Source organism: Phyllostomus hastatus, unplaced genomic scaffold (assembly GCF_019186645.2).
Source record: "Phyllostomus hastatus isolate PE091 unplaced genomic scaffold, TTU_PhHast_1.1 phas_contig_38, whole genome shotgun sequence".
In the NCBI taxonomy this organism is placed as follows: Eukaryota; Metazoa; Chordata; class Mammalia; order Chiroptera; family Phyllostomidae; genus Phyllostomus; species Phyllostomus hastatus.
In genome coordinates, this window is record NW_025333869.1 from 38,739,079 (window position 1) to 38,759,053 (window position 19,975).

Genomic DNA, 19,975 nt, shown 5'->3' on the forward strand with positions numbered 1-19,975 from the left:
CCAAGATTATTCTATCCATCAAAGCCATCATTTAGAATGAAAGGACAGATAAAGTATTTCCCAGATAAGGTCAAGTTAAAGGAGTTCATCACCACCAAGCCCTTATTATTAGAAATGTTAAAGAGGCTTATCTAAGAAGATCAAAACTATGAGCAATAAAGTGACAACAAACGCACAACTATTAACAACTCAATCCAAAATGCAAAAACAAAAACTAAGCAAACAACTAAACCAGGAACTGAATCACAGAAATGGAGATCACATGGAGGGTTATCAGTGAGGAGGGAGAGGGGAGAATGGAGGAAAAAGGTACAGGGAGTAAAAAGTATAAATGGTAGGTATAAAATAGCCAAGGGAGGTTAAGAATAGTATAGGAAACATAGAAGCCAAATAACTTATATGTACAACCACGGACATGAACCAAAGGGGTGGGGGATGCTGGAGGGAGGGGGGTGCAAAGTGGAGGGGAATAAAGGGGAGAAAAAGATGGGACAACTGTAATACCATAATCAATAAAATATACTTAAAATAAAAGTAAAAATAAATGAGTGAGACAAATATGTTGCATAATTTATTAGAGCCTTTAATAAAACAATTTTCTTAATAAAGCTCCAATAAAAGTTAATAGGTTACATATTTGTCTTTCTCTTACTTCAAATTAAATGCCTAAAAATGTTCTAATAGTTTTTTGTTGATTTCAATTTCTGTAGGCCAGCTTATATGAAAGGGAAAAGCATTTTATAAAACTTTTATCAGTAGTCTATTAAGACTGTCAGGAAACCATATATAATTATATATGGATCCTTGAAGAAGATTATATGAATCACTCCTTCTTAATTATATCTTGTGGAAAACTTAGTTAACTTATTTAACTCAGCTTCTTTTTAATTTTTTAAAAGATTTTATTTTTTAGAGATGGTAAGGGAGGGATAGAGAGATGGAGAGAAACATTGATGTGAAATGGAAACATTGCTCAGTTGCCTCTAGCACATGCCCCAACCAAGGACCAAACCTGCAACCCAGGTATGTGCCTTGAATGGGAATTGACCAGTGACCTTTTGCTTTGTGGAACAACACCTAAACAACGGAGCCACATCAGTCAGGTCTAATTCTGCTGCTTTTTAAAGAAAACGGAGACATAAATATATCTCTGTGTTGGGATTTCAGTGACTTTTAAATTATATAATTCATATATTAAAGAGTAAAATTTGGCTCATATTAAATTACTGTTAATGTGGAATCTTGAATTTTGATAGCATTGATGATGCCTCTTCCACATCAATCCATTCCTATGGGTTTTTAGATTGGATTTTTATTGATTCTCATCTCTTGAAATATCTGTATTTCCCAAAGAACTTTTGATACCTTCTGATACCTGCCTTCACCCTGGAAAATTAGTCCTTCTCTTACTTGATCTATTTCTTACCACTTTTCTCCAAATCTACCCTTTGACGTGCTATATCCTGATTGCAACCTCCACTACAAGCTGATATACAAGTGTTATTATATATGCATTTTTCAATATTAAAGCAGTTGCTATTTATTAACTGAACAGATTACAAAAATAACCATGGTAGATACTTTAGTTCATGCTTCTAAAAACGTGTTGACCTGGCCTTCCCTGTTCCCAGCATCTCCACCTTCTATAAAATGGGTGGTCTTTTTCTTCATCCCACCTTGTGGGGAAGATAATTTGAAGGGCTGCAGGAAATTGTTTGCTTCTTGAAGTGTTTTCCAATAGTATGCATCTCATGAATCAGACCCTTCATGCAGATGATGCCATATTTACCAAGAGATTGAGCAGTCATTGTGTTACCTGTCAGGCAAGTTGGTTTGTTGTTGTTGTTGTTGTTGTTGTTGTTGATTTTGCCATAATAGTCATTAGATCAATGCATTTAATAACTTCAGGTTTGGGTTCCCACCTGCAAATACACGGTTCCACAATCCTTAGCATGTTAATCGAAGCTTTGTTGAGTTTAACGAAGGTGCCATTGATCTGGTGAAGGCAAAGATGCTGAAGCACCTTTTGGACCTTCCTGCTCACACCATTGATACTGATGATTTTGAGAACAAATGCCAATTTGGGTTCCACGGGTACATAGAAGTTGCCAGCCTTTCTTGCCATCCTAGCTATTTGACTCTGTTCTGTACTTCTACCTATATTCCTTGTGATAGTGCTTAGGTTTTCCATAGATAAGCTTCTTCCTTGCCTTTTGAAGCATCTTTTCTGCAAACTTCTTTCTCAGGCACTTGATCTTCAGTTCTGCAAAATTCCTTCATTTTTGCTTAAGGGTTTCTGGTAAGGTGGGAACCTTCTTCTCATTTTGTTTTACAACCTCCCCCGTTATGGTTCAAGTTGGATAAGAGCACCAGGGTTATTTTAAATAACTTTACTCTCCATACATGGTTAGAATCTGTTCACACAGTGTGTGTGCACTTTGTGTGTGCCCACATATTTATTTTCAAATAAATAATGTCCACATGTAATAATAGGAGCCTCTTAAACTTCTTTTTGAATTGGAATAATAATTAAAAGTAAAATTTATAAAACTGATCTACTTTCAAAGATGTAGGGTAAGGTAGTTATAAATGAATTATTAAGATGAAGGAAGTCACAACCTAAAGTACAATGTGTACTTTAGTAAGTACTTTAGGTAGACTGATTTAACCTACAGAAACTAAGAGGCTGAGAATTTGGAAGTACTAGGCATTGCAAAGTAGAAAGACAAGATAAAGGATAGAAAACAGGCAAATGATTTTAAAGTATATACCTGGTGTAGTCCCATTTGTTTATCTTTTTCCCTTGCCTAAGGAGACATATCAGGAAAAAAAATATTGCTATGAGCAATGTCAGATATTTTGCTGCTTATGTTTTCTTCCAGAATTTTTATGGTTTGGGGTCTAACATTTAATTCTTTAATCCATTTTGAATTTATTGTTGTGTGTGACACATGAAGGTGATATAGTTTCATTTTTTCTGCATATATTTGTTTAACTTTTCCAAAAACTATTTACTGAATAAACAATCTTTAGCCCATTGTATTTGCTTACTTCTTTGGTCAAATATTAGTTGATGATACAAGTGTGGGTTTATTTCTGGGCTCTCTATTCTCTTCTGTTGATCTATGTGTCTGTTTTCATGCCAGTGCAATGCTGTTTTGATTACAATGGCCTTATAGTATGGTTTGACACTAGGTAGTATGGTTTCTCCAACTTTGTTTTTCTTTTTCAAGATTGCTGTTGTTATTCAGGGCCTTTAGTGGTTTCATACAAATTCTTGAAATATTCAGTCTAGTTCTCTGAAATATGTCATTGGTATCCTATAGGAATTGCATTGAATCTATAGATTGCTTTGGGTAGTATGGACATCTTAATGATGTTATTTCTTCCTATCCATGAACAGAGTATGTGCTTCCATTTACTTGTATATCCTTCAGTTTTTTTCTTCAGTGTCTTAGAACTTTCCACACATAGGTCATTTACATCCTTGGTGAGATTTATTTCTAGGTAACTAAGAAGTGTTTGCATAGCAAAGGAAACCATCAACAAAGTAAAAAGACAACCCACAGAACAGGAGAACATACTCACTGATACATCTGATAAGGGGTTAATATCCAAAATTTACAAAAATACTTATAAAACTCAACACCAAAAAAATTCATAAAAAGTGAGCAAAGGACCTGAATAGACACTTCTCCAAAGAGGACATATGGATGACCAATTAACATATGAAAAATGTTCAGTGTCACGAATCAGAGAAATGCAAATTAAACTATAATGAGATAGTACCTTGCACATGTCAGAATGGCCATCATCAATAAATCGGCAAGCAACAAGTGCTGACAAGGGTGTGGGAAAAAGGGGAACCCTTTTGCGCTGTTGGTGGGAATGCAGATTGGTGCAGCCACTATGAAGGCAGTATGGAGATACTTCAAAAAATTAAAAATGGATCTGCCTTATGATCCAGTGATTCCACTTCTGGGAATTTATCTGAAGAAACCCAACACACTAAATTGAAAGAACATAAGCACCTCTATGTTCATTGCAGCATTATTTACAATGCCAGTATGGAAACAGCTCAAGTGTCCTTCAGTAGATTAGTGGATAAAACAACTACGAGGCATTGACACAGTGAAATACTACTTGGCTATAAAAAAATGAGAGAAAAAATGAAATTTTACTGTTTGCAGCAGAATGGATGGACCTAGAGAACATTATGCTAAGTGAAATAAGCCAGTCAGAAAAACAAAAATACCATATGATTTCACTCATCTATGAAATCTAAGGAACCAACAGAATGAACTAATAAGCAAAATAGAGACAGACTCATAGAGAGTGCAGGCTGACAGATCTGTGGGGGGTAGGTATTAGCAGATGGAGGGATTGAGCAAAAAGGAAAAAGAATTCATGGACATGGACATCAATGTGCTGATTGAGGGTTATATAGGGGATAAATGGTAATGGAAAATATACAATTAAAAATGAGAAAAATCCATACTTGGAAGAGTTAATGTGAACTCTGCTCCCCTTGCATACAAACATGTAAATGGTACAATAAAAGGAGCATGTTGAGCCCTGGCCAGTGTGGCTCAGTTGGTTGGAACATTCTCCTGTAAACTGAAAGGCTGTGGGTTTGATTCCCTGACAGAGCACATGTCTAGGTACAGATTCAGATTCAGTCCCTGGTCAGGGTACACATGAGACACAACGGTTCAGTATTTCTCCATTAGATAGATGTGTATCTCCCTCTCTCTCTTCCTCCCTTCCTCTTTCTCTAAAATCAGTAAGCATGTCCTAGGGTGAGGATAAAACAAACAAACAAATGATTGTTAGACGAGTTTACTAAGATGTACCATATGCTATGAGAGAAAAACATATCTAGCTGTGCACTGCGGGAAATAATTTAGAATTGGATTTCAGGGAAGTTGTACTACATTGTAAGGAACATTTTACCCAATTAAGAAAATAATATAAATAACTGTGAACTATACTGTGAGGTTTTCCTTTAAAAATAACAAGAAAACACCACCAACAACACACACACACACATCGTTTGAAGAAATAAAGCTCTAAAACAAAATGTTTCAATGTTTCTCCTGGCAAATCTTACAAATATGAAGACCCTATAAACAGATTTACATGATCAATCACTGAATAGCTCATTATTGAATTTTGACTATGTGTTTTTCATTTATTTAGTGCTTGGACTACTTATAAACCATTGCAAGTGTGCATCCAACCTTTACCAAACTCCCATGCTTGGGCTACTGTAGGTCAGTGAGACACTTCTGATTAAATCTGCCTTGTTGTTATGTAGGCCAGTGGTCCCCAACCTTTTTGGCATCAGAGACTGGTTTTGTGGAAGACAATTTTTCCACAGACTAGGGTGGAGGGTGGTTTCAGTATGATTCAAGCATATTACATTTATTATGCACTTTATTTCTATTATTATTACCTTGTAACATACAATGGAACAATTATATATGATTAATATATAGTCATATATATTAATATGATCAACTTGCAGCCTGGTTCCTAGTAGGCCACAGACCAGTACCAGTCTGTGGTCCCAGTGTTGGGGACCCCTGACGTAGACTATTGCATATTGATAGTTAAGTTGCTCACCATTCATTATCTAACCAAGGTAGGAATATGTTCTAGTGTTTATCAGCTTTCAAATACAGTTTCCCCATGAAAATCTAACCAGCAAGTAGTTATATCTTCATCTTGGATGAGAAGTTAAAATGTGGATGGAAGTTTTATTTTCAGAACAGTTATATTCCCTATTTTAAAATATTATGTAAATTTGAAGCCTCATGACTATATCATTTAAATTGAATTTTATAATTTGACTTCATTGAAACTCATTTTTAACCTATTTTTTCCAACTGCAACAAATTCTAGTTTATTTCTATAGGAGTGTGCCTGTTAGACATTTTGGATGTTTTGTTTAACCTTTCCCTTCAACTATACTAATAATTTCATACCTGAAACATTTTGTTAATGAATATGGCAACAAAATCTCATAACAATAAAATTGATATGTATATGATAATGATTTGAAGTCTACCTTTTTTTTCTAGGGTATAGTAATTTAATTGCTGCTTGAATCAGCATTAACTTAAAAAGGGAAATTTACTTTGTATGTAAGGAATTTGTATTTTATCATAATCGAGAAGAAAACAAAACCAAACCTGTACTCATATTTTCTCTTTCTGTGTTAACCTCCCTAATTCTTGGTCATCATGTTCCTTTCCTAAAAATGAATAAGCTTATTCATACAACTTTCTCAGCCAATGGTATATTCTTTCATGAATAGAAAATATTCAGTATTTTTGAATTGTGAAAGGAAGAAAATAAAAAGAGATGGGAAGAAATTCCAATCTTCAGAATTTATGTCTGTGAAAAATACCTGTGTTTAAAAAATAAAGTATTTGTCATTAAAGAGATGATATAATTAATATAGAGTTTTTGTGTTTCAATTACCTTTATGTCTATATTACTATTCTAGCATAGTACTACCTGTGTAATGGACGCTCCATTTTTTAAATTGACTAATGTTTTGTCCATTTTAGACATTATTTCAAGGTTGTGATTCTTGGATAGTAAGAACATTAAACTGACCCTTTAAACTGTATTGGCCCTTTAAAATGTTAATGACCTTCTTGTGGTAATTATTTTAAACTATATATGTAGGTCCAATGATCACATTGTACATCTTAATATTACACAATAATATATGCTGACTATATCACAATAAATCTGAGAAAGATTAGAAATGTAAAAATGTAATGCTGTGCCCTGCCCTATGTGGCTCAGTTGGTTAGGAGTCATCCCACAAAGTGAAAAGTCAACAGTTCGATTCCCACTTAGGGCACATGCCTGGGTTGTACATTGGAGAAGCAACCAGTGGATGTTTCTCTCTCACATTGATTTTACTCTCTCTCTCTTTCTCTATCCCTTTCCCTCTCTCTAAAAGTAAATAAATAAAATCTTAAAACATGCATTACTAAAGTTATTTCTTGCATTGAACATGAATATTGAAATTGCTTTACATTTAGATGAGGTGAGTTTTACTTCAGTATCCTTTCAAATATTAAATCTGCAATACCCTTGAAGTCTATTTTGACATGTATCATGCTTTTGGTTAAAAATAATATAATGCCTAGCAAATAAGTTTAAACAATTAACAAAATACATTGATCCACCAATTGTAAAAATCCAGAATTTGGGTATATTTCCAAAACTGCTCAATTAGGGCTCTGGCTCTCATTATGTGCAGTTTTGTTGATTATCCCTCTTCTGGGGACTCACATTGACTTCAGGCTGCCTTCTTGCAGGTACAATATCATCAGTGTTAGTTTCAGGAGTATTATCAGCACACCAACTTTTCAAGCATGGGATCAAGAAAGACTACGCATACCCCCAACTTGCCAGAAAAAGCTAAAAGTACACTCTCATTGGACTGAGTGGGGTCACATGTCCACTGAGGACAATTACTGTGACAAAATGCATGCACTGACTAGATGAATATCATTTATCATTTTATCTCAGAACTAGATGTGGTAACTGCCTGCCCCAACATACAGAGATACTAAGCAGAAATCCTTGTTCTGGAAAAAATCAAATAGGAATTGATGCAGAAGACATAGAATGTGTAGCCAACATGCTCACAAATTGCTTCCTTTCATGTTTTAAATATTTCTGTACTTTAAATCTTTCAATATTTTTTAATGTTTCCATACATTGAATTTTTCCATGTAGTTAAACATTTCCAAATCATGCATAAATGAGAGAGCACAAGAAACAAAAACAATCTTTCAAAAATAATGAAATATGAATCACTATATGGGCTATGTAGAGATAATATAATCAAGAACACATTGCTCTTATACAGATTCAAAAAACTGAAAAATGATCTCTTTGCAAGATCAAACAAACATTGCAATGACTAGTATTCAAACACATTCCAGTTTTCTGGGAGGGTGGTAAATTTATTAGAATATTCCAATTATTTGTTTACCCTATTACATCCATGCATATATGTATGTATTTTGAATTCAACATGCATATATATGTGTAAAGGGTATAAAACATTTCTAGGGAAATTATAATTTGTTGCACTGTGGTTTTAGAGGCATGTTTTACTATTTGAATTCAACATATATTTATACATATCTGAGAAAAATGCATTATAGATAATACAGGCACATCAAAAATTACAAGAAGATATTCTAAAGTAGTGTTTATAAGCAAAACTCTGGAGTGCTACTGCTTGGGATAGAAACTCTGTTTCAGCAGTTCTTATTCAAAAGACTTTGTCTAAGTTTTCCAGTTTGTTTACCTGTATAATGAACATATTCATAGCACTGCCTTCACGTGGGTGTTATAAAGAACAATTAAGATAACTCATGTGTGCATGTAAATATTACTTTGTGTAAGTTAATTGTTTAAAAAAGTTATCCAGTATGATTATTAATTTATCACCACAACAGTGATATAGAGAAACTGACTCTCCTTCTAAGCAATTTACATCCAGATTTATTTTGAATTTTCAGGGTTTAATCTTCTGAGAAAATGCAATAAAGTGAAGTATCAAACTAGATATAAATAATATACTACCTCTTACATTTTCCTTCTGAAATTATATTTTTCAAAACATATTTCAAATTATGTTTCTCAATAATGGGTGCCTGATGAAATTTTGGCAGTATTTTGCTCTTGTGTGGCACCTACATATCTTAAGTTTTGCCTGTTATTTAACTGACTTGGCAGAAAGCAACCTTGCATCTCCTTCGAGTCCTGGAGAGCAAAGCCTCTCCCCTGGCACTCCCCCTTCATGTCTTCCATCAACAAAAGCCTTTTTCCAAGGCTGCCCTCTTTTTAAAAGAACATGTAGAGCATTGTGTGTGAGCATAAGACAAAAATATATTCTAGATCACTTCCTTCCACCTGTCAAATTATTGAAGAAAAGAAATTTTACAGAGAATTTAAAATAGGCTGCTTCCTTAAACCACAGATTGAGTTTTGTTTTATGTTATTTTAAATTAGATGTTCCTAAGGCTCAACACCATCTAGAGTCAACCTTTAATTAATATTTAAAAACATTTTCTGTTTCTTGTGAAATGGTAAAAGTGTGTTCACTTTGTTACTTTTAAAATGTAAGTATACTATTATTATGTGTGTGAGATCCACCACACATTAAATATATGCACACGCATGCACACACACATATATGAATTTGTGTATATCAAGCTTCCATTCCCACTTACTGGAAGATCCTACCTCCTTTCAATTTCTTAAAAGGTCATTAAGCTTCACTAGCTGTATGTAGGTGCCAGTACTAAATGCATGAGACTAATTACACAAATCTAATATTAAATCTCAACCAATTAGTTGAAACACATGTAATCACTAGTTTTGTAGGTCAAAATATTGTCTAATATCTGCAATTTTATGTGGTTCAACCTAATATTGAGGTAATATATTGATAAAAGCCTCTTAATAGCAACAGACTCTAGGCATGTTCCAAGAGCTGCCCTTTTAATCCCTCTCAGATTCTTCTTTAATCCCGCTTTCTAGGCTCCTCCTCTCCACTTCCTCAACCTTTGGGTTTCCATGAACCTATGAGTATATGGCACTTCTGCTGTTGTCTTTTAAAAATATTTTCAGTTACATTTTACACTTAAAATCATTGTGTTAGTTTCTTACATTTAAACTTATTCTGTATTAGATGTACAGCAGAGTTATTAGAAAATCACATACTTTGCAGAGTGGTCCCCCCAATGGTCCAAGTACTCACTTTGCCCCATACACAGTTTTCCTGGTATTACTGACTATGTTCCCTATGCTGTAACCTACATCTCTGTGACTGTTCTGTAACTACCAATCTGTCCTGCTTAATCCCTTCACCCTTTTCACTACCAGCCCCAACTCCCCTCCCTTCTGACAACTGATAGTTTGTTCTGTATTTCTGTAAGCCTGTTCCTATTTTGTTTGTTTATTTTGTTCTTTAAATTCCACATATATGTGAAATCAAATGGTATTTGTCTTTCTCTGTGAAGTACTTTGGAGCACTTTCGATCAATTTTATTCTCTATCATTATGCAGGCATGGGGAGTCTCCACATAGGGAGGTGTAGAGATATATAGGGGGAAGACACAACTTTTAATAATTTATAGTGGAACTGGTCCTTCAAAGTGATGTGATCTAATCAAAATAAATATTATCTTTCTATCCATAAATATATTATGTATGTAATGTAATGTATATATTCTCTCCATAGTGCTTGGTTCATATCTTTAGTCCTTCTAGTATATGAACAATATTCTTAAACACATGATGAACATGGTTTTGTTCAAGATTATTATGGTTTTATGGCTCTTCATTGAAACATACCCTCTGCTTAAGTATTTTTTGGGGGAACAGTAAGAGGTAAGAAGATCATCCATGAATCAAAAGGGCTAGACAAAGGAAATAAATATGTAACCAAACAAATGACAGAACTTGGTAGCTAATCACAGTATTATTTGTTATGATCCTGTGGGAAAATGATGAGTTTATTTACACAAGAAATGTTTCTTACAGTTAGATTAGGTTTTTAAAAGAGAGCCCTTTCTATCATTTTATATAATTACCAATTCTTTTGCTATCCTGGCTTGTTATAAAATAAGCCTTACCACTTGTTAACATTGGCCAGTATGGGTCTGACTGGTACTGACTTGTGTTTCACTAACTAATATTAATACCATAGCTGTTTTCAGAATATAAGAATAGACAAATTTCTAGTGGTAACTTGAAAATACCTAAAGAGGGGTTACAAGGTAAAGAACTTTATCAGCCAGAATTTGCTAAGCAATGGGATGGGGAGAAAGGTCAGTGAGGATAGAGATATGTATTCATTATAGTGTAGGTAAACAGTATGGCAAGGAAAAGAGGATTTTAAGTGGTGAGCAACATGCCCACAAAGGGAACACACTGAAGAAAGTAGGTGAGGAATTAGAGATTTTTTTTTCCTCTTGTCATGAGTGAGAAGCTTTGGAAAGAGGAAATGCATCTAAAGATGATTTGTTTGAAATTTCTGTTTGATACATTATATAAATCTCCTGTATGTTTCCCAATGAGGATACCTATTTTATATATACACATATATATACATGTGTGTATATATATGTATATATATAATTTTTCTTTTAATGCCCTCAGAGTCCAATTTGAATATTAAATATTTGCTTATTTTATTAAAAATTGATAGATAGAAACTTGTCTCAAGATGGTCCAACTGGATTGGGTTATATGAAGAGATACATGTTTCACTTCATGTTCAAAGAGAGCTCAAGTTGTTTCTATGAGCATTTGGGTAGATTTTTCACTTATTTGAATATACTATGTCCTTAGTCTGAAAAATAAACTCAAGACCTTTATAGCATGCCATAGTAGAATTTTAAAACACATAAGGTATGTAAATTACCTACTAGAATAATACTGCTAAAATAAAAACAATTTAAGATGTATTTAAATAAAGGCTGACAGAAACAAGAGAGAGAATACATACACCATGTTTTTCGGACTATAAGACGCACCCCCCCCCCCCATTTGGGAGGAATAATGGTTGTTAATGCTGCTGTTGAGTTCTGTTTACATTTACATTGGTGAAATATTATGTTATTTATGTTATCAAATATTTTACCACATTTTTTGCTTCAACAATTTTTCCCTTATTTTCCTTTTTTAAAACCTAGGTGCATCTTATTGTCCAAAAAATATGGTAAGTATTCAGACCATAAAAAAATACTGAGATGAACTTGTGTACTTGTTAATGTTTACATTATGTCAAAATCATAGTTAAATATGAATGGAAGGTGGACAGATCATTATTCATATATTTAGAGCAAAATAGGCAGCCTAATGTGTTGCTAAGCACAGAACATGGGAGGAAAACACAGAGATTAAATAATATTTTTTTGTTTGTTTAGGAGAAATGATTTGATGTTAACTCAGTAACAGGAGATATGGAATAGAATAAAAATTGTTCTGCCTGGTAATTTTTTTAAAGGAAAAAAGAGTATAGCTTTTTTATCTTCATTAGTTGAATTTAAAGTATGCCTAGTAAAATTAGATGTAGATATATGCAAATGTTACACTTAGAGCATGCTAATTGGCTTTTTGAGCACATAAATGTCTTTTTTTAAATGCATTGTGTGTTGGTAATAAGGTTTTAAATCCATAATGGATGACCACTGCATCATTGCCCATTTAGAGGTAAAGGAGGGCAATTATAGATGTTCACAAACATTAAATACAGTACAAAATATTTTTGCTATTACTGAAGATGCCTTTATCTGCACTCCTTTGAACTCTGTAATTCTGAAATTTTATCTGTCATTAATCAGAACTCATCAGCTGGTACATTATAAAGTTTTTTTTCAAATTATGTTAAAAAATATACTGCCTTTTGTGTCCTTGTTTCTCCTTGGAGCCATAGAAAGAAGTCCAGCCTCTTTCCCAAGAAAGCTATTAAAAGTTTGAAGCATGTTATGAACTTCAATAATTTGTTCTACAATATTTTGTCTCCATTTCAAGTATTAATTCCTCATGTAATATTATAACCATAAAAGGTAATTCCTAAATGTTCTTAAAAATGTTGTGTCCTGCTTAAGAGTCAAATTGCCTGTTGAGTATTAACTGTGTGACTTTGGACTGTTATTTAATTTTTCCATGCCTGTTTTCTCATCTGTAAAGTGAAGATAATAATACCTCATAAAGTTGTCATGAAGATTACATAGGTTAATTTTACAATGACACTTATGAAATTGTGAGGCATTATTGTCACTGTTGTTATTATTGGTGTTATAAAATTATCATGACCCTTCTTCTAAATACTCATTTAGCATAGAAGACCTGTTTCTGTTATAATACATGGTCACCTTGAGGATTTAATAATCCCAATTTCAATTTCCACTTCTGCTCACAAGCACAATTGCTAATTTGCAATTTCTTTATGCACTTACTTTATTCAATTGAATGTGGAATATTATAGTGGTCTAATTTACATTTATTTATATTAGTATCAACCTCTCGTTTCACACTAGCAAATTTGATTGAATCCTGACTTCATCATTTAATGCATTTTGTTTTTTTAAGAAAAGTATTTCTGTCAAAATACAATTACATATATGCTTATTATACTTTCTAAACTTTAATTCAGGTCATAGGTAATAAAAGTTGATAAGAACTAGAGTAAGGAAATATAAATGCTGCAAGAAACTTCTTTGCAGTTTGAAATTGCACATAATATAGAAACTTTTAGATAGCATTCTTCTGAAAATTACTGATCTAAATGTCCTTACATTAGCCATCATGTGCCTAGCAGTTATGTTTCTGTAAGAGTTTATTAAGCACCCAAATTACAAATACACCATTATGAGTATCATATACATAACAACTCCCTGTACTCTCATTGTCTTACTATCTCTTAACCTCAATTAAGAAATAAGTTCTATCTTTAGAAACATATTATTTATACCTTTGTAAATTCTCAGTGAATATTTTTCTAGAGAGTCACTTAGTATCCCTTCAACAGTTCTAGACCCAATAATAGAATCGACTTTAAGACTAAATGATATTTGTTTTTTTTTCTTTGAAACTAAAAGTACTTACCATTTTCCAGTCTCCCAGCACTTTTATTATAATTCCTCAGATATCAATATTAGTGATTTAGTGAAATCCTGGCAAACTTTTATCAGAATTTTGGAAAGATAATGAGTGGGTTAAGAGACAGCTTGAGCCCTGGCTGGTGTAGCTCAGTGGATTGAGCGTGGGCTGTGAACCAAAGTGCCACAGGTTTGATTTCCAGTCAGGGCACATACCTGGGTTGCGGGCCATGACCCCCAGCAACCGCACATTGATGTTTCTCTCTCTCTCTCCTTCTCTTCCCTCTCTAAAAAATAAATAAATAAAATCTTTAACAAAAAGATTTGTCAATTTTACCTTCAAAACAGATCACTAAAAAATAAAAAAAAAATAAAATAAACAAAAAAAGGAGATGGCTTGATTTAGGTGTTTTTGTATACTTTAGGAGTTCTGTGGTACAGCTAGGGTTGGAAAGAATAGTTTGGGGGCACAGAATTATTGTGTATGTCTCACTTCAACTTAAGAACAATGCTGCTAGAGAAAACTTGGATTCTAAAACTTGTAACTGACAAAATAACCAATTTAAATAATTGAAGCATCCCTAGTGTGCTGATTTTCAAGTTATGCAAATCCCAAAGGGATTCAGGATATAGCTTTATTTATTTTCTATACATTCCCTTTTGTCTGCTGTACAGTGTTTTCCAGCCATACTCAACTTCCCATTCACTTCTCTTATACATACCGTATACTGTATCTCACATGAGAGACTTGGTCATACCCTTTCTTGAACCTCATTTTTAAGAAAAGTTTTTTCTGGTCCCTGTTTTTCTCCCTCTCCTCCTCCATTTCCTTTACTAACTTCTAGTTGTCTTTAATGTTTATCTCTTAAATCATTTTCTCCAGGAAGCCTCTCTTAACCGTACTGCTTGCCATCCATCCACTTAGTTTCTATTGCACATCCCTGCTATTGCTCCCACAGCTCTTTGTATGCTTTTTATGAAACACTTATTAATGAGTGGGGGGACCCCAAAATGACATTTATTTATAAAAATTTTGTATTTATTCTTACATGTTTAAATTTCAGTCACCTTCAAAATACTCTGCATTTGATGCTATATACCTGTAGAGACAGTTTTTCCACTGTGCAAAACAATATTTGAACTCTTCAGTTTTGATGCCCTTTAGTGCTTCTGCCATTTTTTGTTTCACCTCTTCCACATCAGCAAAATGTTTTCTTTTGAGGATTTTTTCTTATCTAGGGAAACAAAAAAATGTCACTCAGGGTAAGATTCGGTGAATGGGGGGTAGAACACAGGGGTCATCCCATTCGTGATCAAAAACTGCTGAACACTCAGCGCGGTATAGGCAGGTGTGTTTATAAGTCACCCATCATTAAATGGGCAAACACATGGAAAAAGTCTTCAAAAAAAATTCACTGAAGCCAAACACAGCCTCTCACAACATTGATACAGATGGGTTCTGTATCTGATACACTGATATAGATGGGTTCCTAGAACACTCACCTAGAGGAGGAAGCCTGTACTACAAGGGGCCTGCTGTCCAGAAGAAAATTCCAGTTTTGTTGGGGGATATCCCCTTGTATTTTAATAGCTAGTTTACACATCTATAATTCCACTGGATCCTAACAATATGGAAAAAAAAACAACTATAATTTATTAAGAGCTTTTTATGTACATGTATGTATATTTACTTATATATATAATATATATATAAAATATAAATCTACATTTTATATAAATATATAAATGTGTACTTATATGTAGATATTGATGTATTTTTCTTAATATCTCTATGAGGTTATATAAAAATAACAAAAAATTAAGTAATTTATGCAGGATCACACAGCTATCAATTTTCTGCAGTAGGCACCTAATAACTAAATTAATATCTTTAAAATTCTAAAATGAAAAGCAGTCTACAAATGGCCCAGATTTGAAATAACATTGCCCCTTTTGCACTTGTTTTCTGAACAAGAAGCAAGTAGATCCAATGAAATTACCTTAGAGACATTCTTATTTTTCACAAAAGACACTGGTCTCCTTATGTGCACACAGGAAACATTCTTAGAATATAATAGGTGTTCAAAATAGTAAATGATGGAGTTAGTCATTACTAAGGGGTGTCTCGAAGAACAGCTTTGCTTACATTGTGAGGATAGACCAAAGGTCACACTTAGCTACTCTATGAGCCTGTATACCTCTCTTTGTGTTATGTAATTTTATCAATTCTTAAATCCTTCTATAAAAGCAAGAATGAGGATTCTCCTTAAAACACAATACATATGCATGAAAAGAGCTCTCAAGTTCATATTTACTTGCCATATGCATTTAGAGTTCAACATTAACTGTAGTATTTCTAGGAAACTACACTACGTGATAAAGGTAAAACTATTTTCAGTATGTCCTTGGTGGCTTCTCAGAATTCTAAATTCACTCAGTCTTTTGCAACTTAAAATTATTGGCAGAAATATATGTGTATATTACAGAGTAAGTTCAAAAGAATAATTTTATTAGGAATAGAAGGCCAGGGTGTTTCAATGTTACAAAAGAAACAGGGTGCATGTGGATATTATTTAAAGCAAAGCAGAGAGCATATATATTTAACATTAAGATATTTGTGTTTTATAGACCTTGAGTATCAACATAAATGGAGTTTTCTTAGTCAAATATACTATGCTGAATTGTATAATATTTCTTTAGCTGGATTGTGCTCACTATTACCAAACTTTATTATATTACCATTTGTGATCTTAATTGGAAAGATATTTGTTTTAATCTCTTAAGCTATGCCATTTTCCCTTTGTTTAATATGTGTGGGCTTGTGTGCGCATCTGTGTGATTTAAGAATTTCTTCAGTATATTACCATTTGCTTTATTTTCTAGTTCAGAAGTTATATGCAAACATGACATATTTATCTCATAAGTTAGTCATTTGGGAATTGATTTGTATTTTAGATTCTTAGAGAGATTAGTTTAGTCATTAGGGGTTTTATTTTGCTCTTAGAAATCTATATGTGTTATATGTGTGTGTGTATATTTTAAACTGGAATTGTGTGTGCAAATGTGGGTGGATGTATGTGTGTTTGTGTTTCTATTTACCTGTTTAGCTATTTGTTCCTCAAATAAGTGTGCTTTTTTTTTTCAAGATCTAACTTGGTGACCTAAAGCTTGCTACTCCCTTAGATAATTGTAATGTCATGTTATCCGTAAGGCTTACACTTCCTTCACATGAAACACGGTACATGTTATATTTAAATTAGTCCTAATTCTGTCACTTCAGCAGTCCACTTGTGTGAGTAATGGCAGAGCTTTTATAGTCTCACTTGATTTCTGCACTGAAGCAATTCTGAAACTCCTGTCAGTATACATGATGAAATAGGAGCATAAAGTAAGGATTTCAAAGCCTTCTAAATCTAACCATACAAAATAGTAGCAATTTGTTATAGTGTAGCTTATGCCACAAGCATATATGCAAATTAAAATACCCTTGGGTTACTAATGTGAATAGTTTTATATAACCTAGAAAATTAATATTTAGTTTCATATATAAGCAATGGATTTGAAAGGGACTTTCAGCAGTGAAAATTAATTTTCTATATTTGGAAATAGGACCCAAATTCAACCTAGCTCTATAAAATTATATAGTATATAATATATAACAATTTGATGTGCACACCACCCTTTTAAATAGCAACTGAGTCTCTAAATATCTATTCGAGTATAAAGAATTGTTCGCCATCTACGCACCTTGACAAATCACTAGTTTTGATTATTCTAGATTCCTTTCTAATTTTTATTCATGTCCACATGTATTTTAACAAAATATTTTGTATTCTGTGTATTTTCACTTTTGTTAATAGTGACTTTTGTCCATGGAGCTGCAAAATATTCACACCCATAATTTTAATAATGAAATTTTTCTGTCATAAATTCTATCATTTTAAATGTATCATTGTTGTAGATCTTAATGGCAAGCTGTATTTAGAAATCTATACCAACGTGACAAATTAAGTCTATATATCTGCATGTTATCCATAACATTACTCAGCAGTTATTTTCTAAGTGCTCACTATGTGTATATAAAGTTGTAGATTCTGGAGATAAACAGATAAGGAAAATTTGTTCACCATTTTGAAGTTTGTGTCCACTTCCTAGTTATTGATGTAGGACTAAGGGTTTCTATGCATTTACCATCAACAGTTTATAGTAACTGATTATTTTCACTGAAGATTTCATAGAATGATATGAAAGGTTTTACATTGCACTGTCTACAGAAAAACAATGAAAAATTCTTAGAAAAAGTTAAAAAAAGTTTTTGCTGAGGGTTTCTGCTTTAAGCTTAGAAGGGTATAATAGATACTTGATTTCCACTCCTACATAAAAGAACTCATAAATTAAATTAAATGTGTAAAACAACACTTTTCATAAATTGGATATCAGGGCAGTGATTTCTGTGAGAGGGGAAGCAGTCTCAGTGGGAGCTATGATTGACCTGAATTATGGTTTGGAGAGATTTTTCCAATCTGTACTGTTCAGGGAAAAGCCAGGTGACACTTGGCAACCTCTCTGAGTTTAGAAAACAGATGTAGATGACTGAGAAGGTGAAAGCTGCTCCAGCTCATAGGACGGAGTGCCTGACAGGAAAGAGCTTCCAAAAGAAACAGCTCCTAAGACTTTAAGAGTCTTCTCCAAGTTTTAGGTTGAAAATTAACTGGCACATATGTGTAAGAAAACAACCTGAGGCTGTGTAAAGCACCCCAAAACAAAACAAAACAAAACAAACAAACAAACAAACAAAAAACAAACCCAAACCAGAGGGACCCTCCTCACAGCTCACAAGGGACAAGAAAATTAACTTTCTAACTGGATGGGAACACTCTAATTTCCAGGGTGGAAAGCAACTCTACACTGGTTAGAGTACTCAGAAGGGTACTATCTCAGTCGTTGGGGACAATTAGTTCTTCTTAACTGAACTCTGCTCTGGACACAACTAACAAATGAAAAAAGCTTTTTCAGAAAGAATCATACTAGTTCCAAGTAGTGTGCCTGCTTCCTAGAATGATGCTCAAGAATATTAGGGGTATAGAAAACCACCCATGATGCAGTAAGATAAAATTTACGTTGGCCATACAATGAGACAATACTCAATATATAAAGGAGGAAGAAATTGTGACCCATAATATACTAACAATAAGTTAATAGAAACAGACCTGTGCAGAGATGAAAGAAGTACTATACAAGCACAACCTTGGAGGTGATGAATGCAATCATTATCTTGGCTATGGTGATGTTTCATGGCTTACACATATGCAGCATCTATCAGGTGGCACCCTTAAAGCATGTGAGATCTAATGTGTGTCAGTTATGTCCCAATAAGGCTATAAAAAGCAAAAAAGTGAAAACTAAGCAAACAACAAAAGCTCTGTTTTATACATGTTTTTCTGGCCTACTCTTATTACCTCTTGAATGAACACACCCTAAAATGAGTTTTATTTTGTGTACTTGGTAACCCAACTCTTCCAGGCCTGCAGTCCCAGTTCTGCACAGCAGAGGTCTAGTTACTTGGGGTTGCTGGCCATGTTTCTTTAGAATATCACTTAATGATTAGTGACTTCAATCTCTGTTTTACTTGTTTTACCATTCTAATATGTATAATATATGCATAATAATATGCATGTTATAAATAACACTATAATTATATACTATAAAATATATACTATATGCAGAATATGCATATATGATATATACATGTATATATGAGACCTGTCTGGAAATCATCCAGCCAAGGTTAACATAATGAAAACAGTTTGCATGGCATCAATGTAACCAGGCAGCCAAGGAAGCCAAGGAGAGTGGACCGGAATGCACATGCATGAATAATGATGACTTCACTGTACCAGTCAGTGGGGGCGGTAGACAAAATTGAGTAAGCATATGTATTATGTGGCCATCACATTCAAAATGACTCAGCGAGTACAGCAATGAATCTGCATCAAATTTTGTGTTAAGAGCATTCCTCCATGGAAACTATTCAGATGATTCAGAAAGCCACAGCTATGGGCAACTGGTGATTGGCAGCTTCATCACAATAATGTGCCTACTCATGCATCACATCTTCTGCAGTTTTTTAGTGAAACATCACATCACCCAGGTGACACAGTTCTGCTACAGCCCAGATTTGGTGCCCTGTGACTTCTGGCTTTTCCCAAAACTAAAATCAGATTTAAAATGGAAGAGATTTCAGACAAACAGTGAGATTTAGGAAAATACAAGGCAGCTGATGGAGACTGAGAGAACTGTGTAAGGTCCCAAGGTACCTACTG

At 33.7% G+C, this 19,975-nt stretch overlaps 1 pseudogene; it reads right to left on the reverse strand.

The window, feature by feature from the left end:
• Window positions 1-1,587: 1,587 nt before the first annotated feature.
• LOC123821194 lies at window positions 1,588-2,342 on the reverse strand (annotated as a pseudogene).
• Between the last annotated feature and the right edge of the window lie 17,633 nt (window positions 2,343-19,975).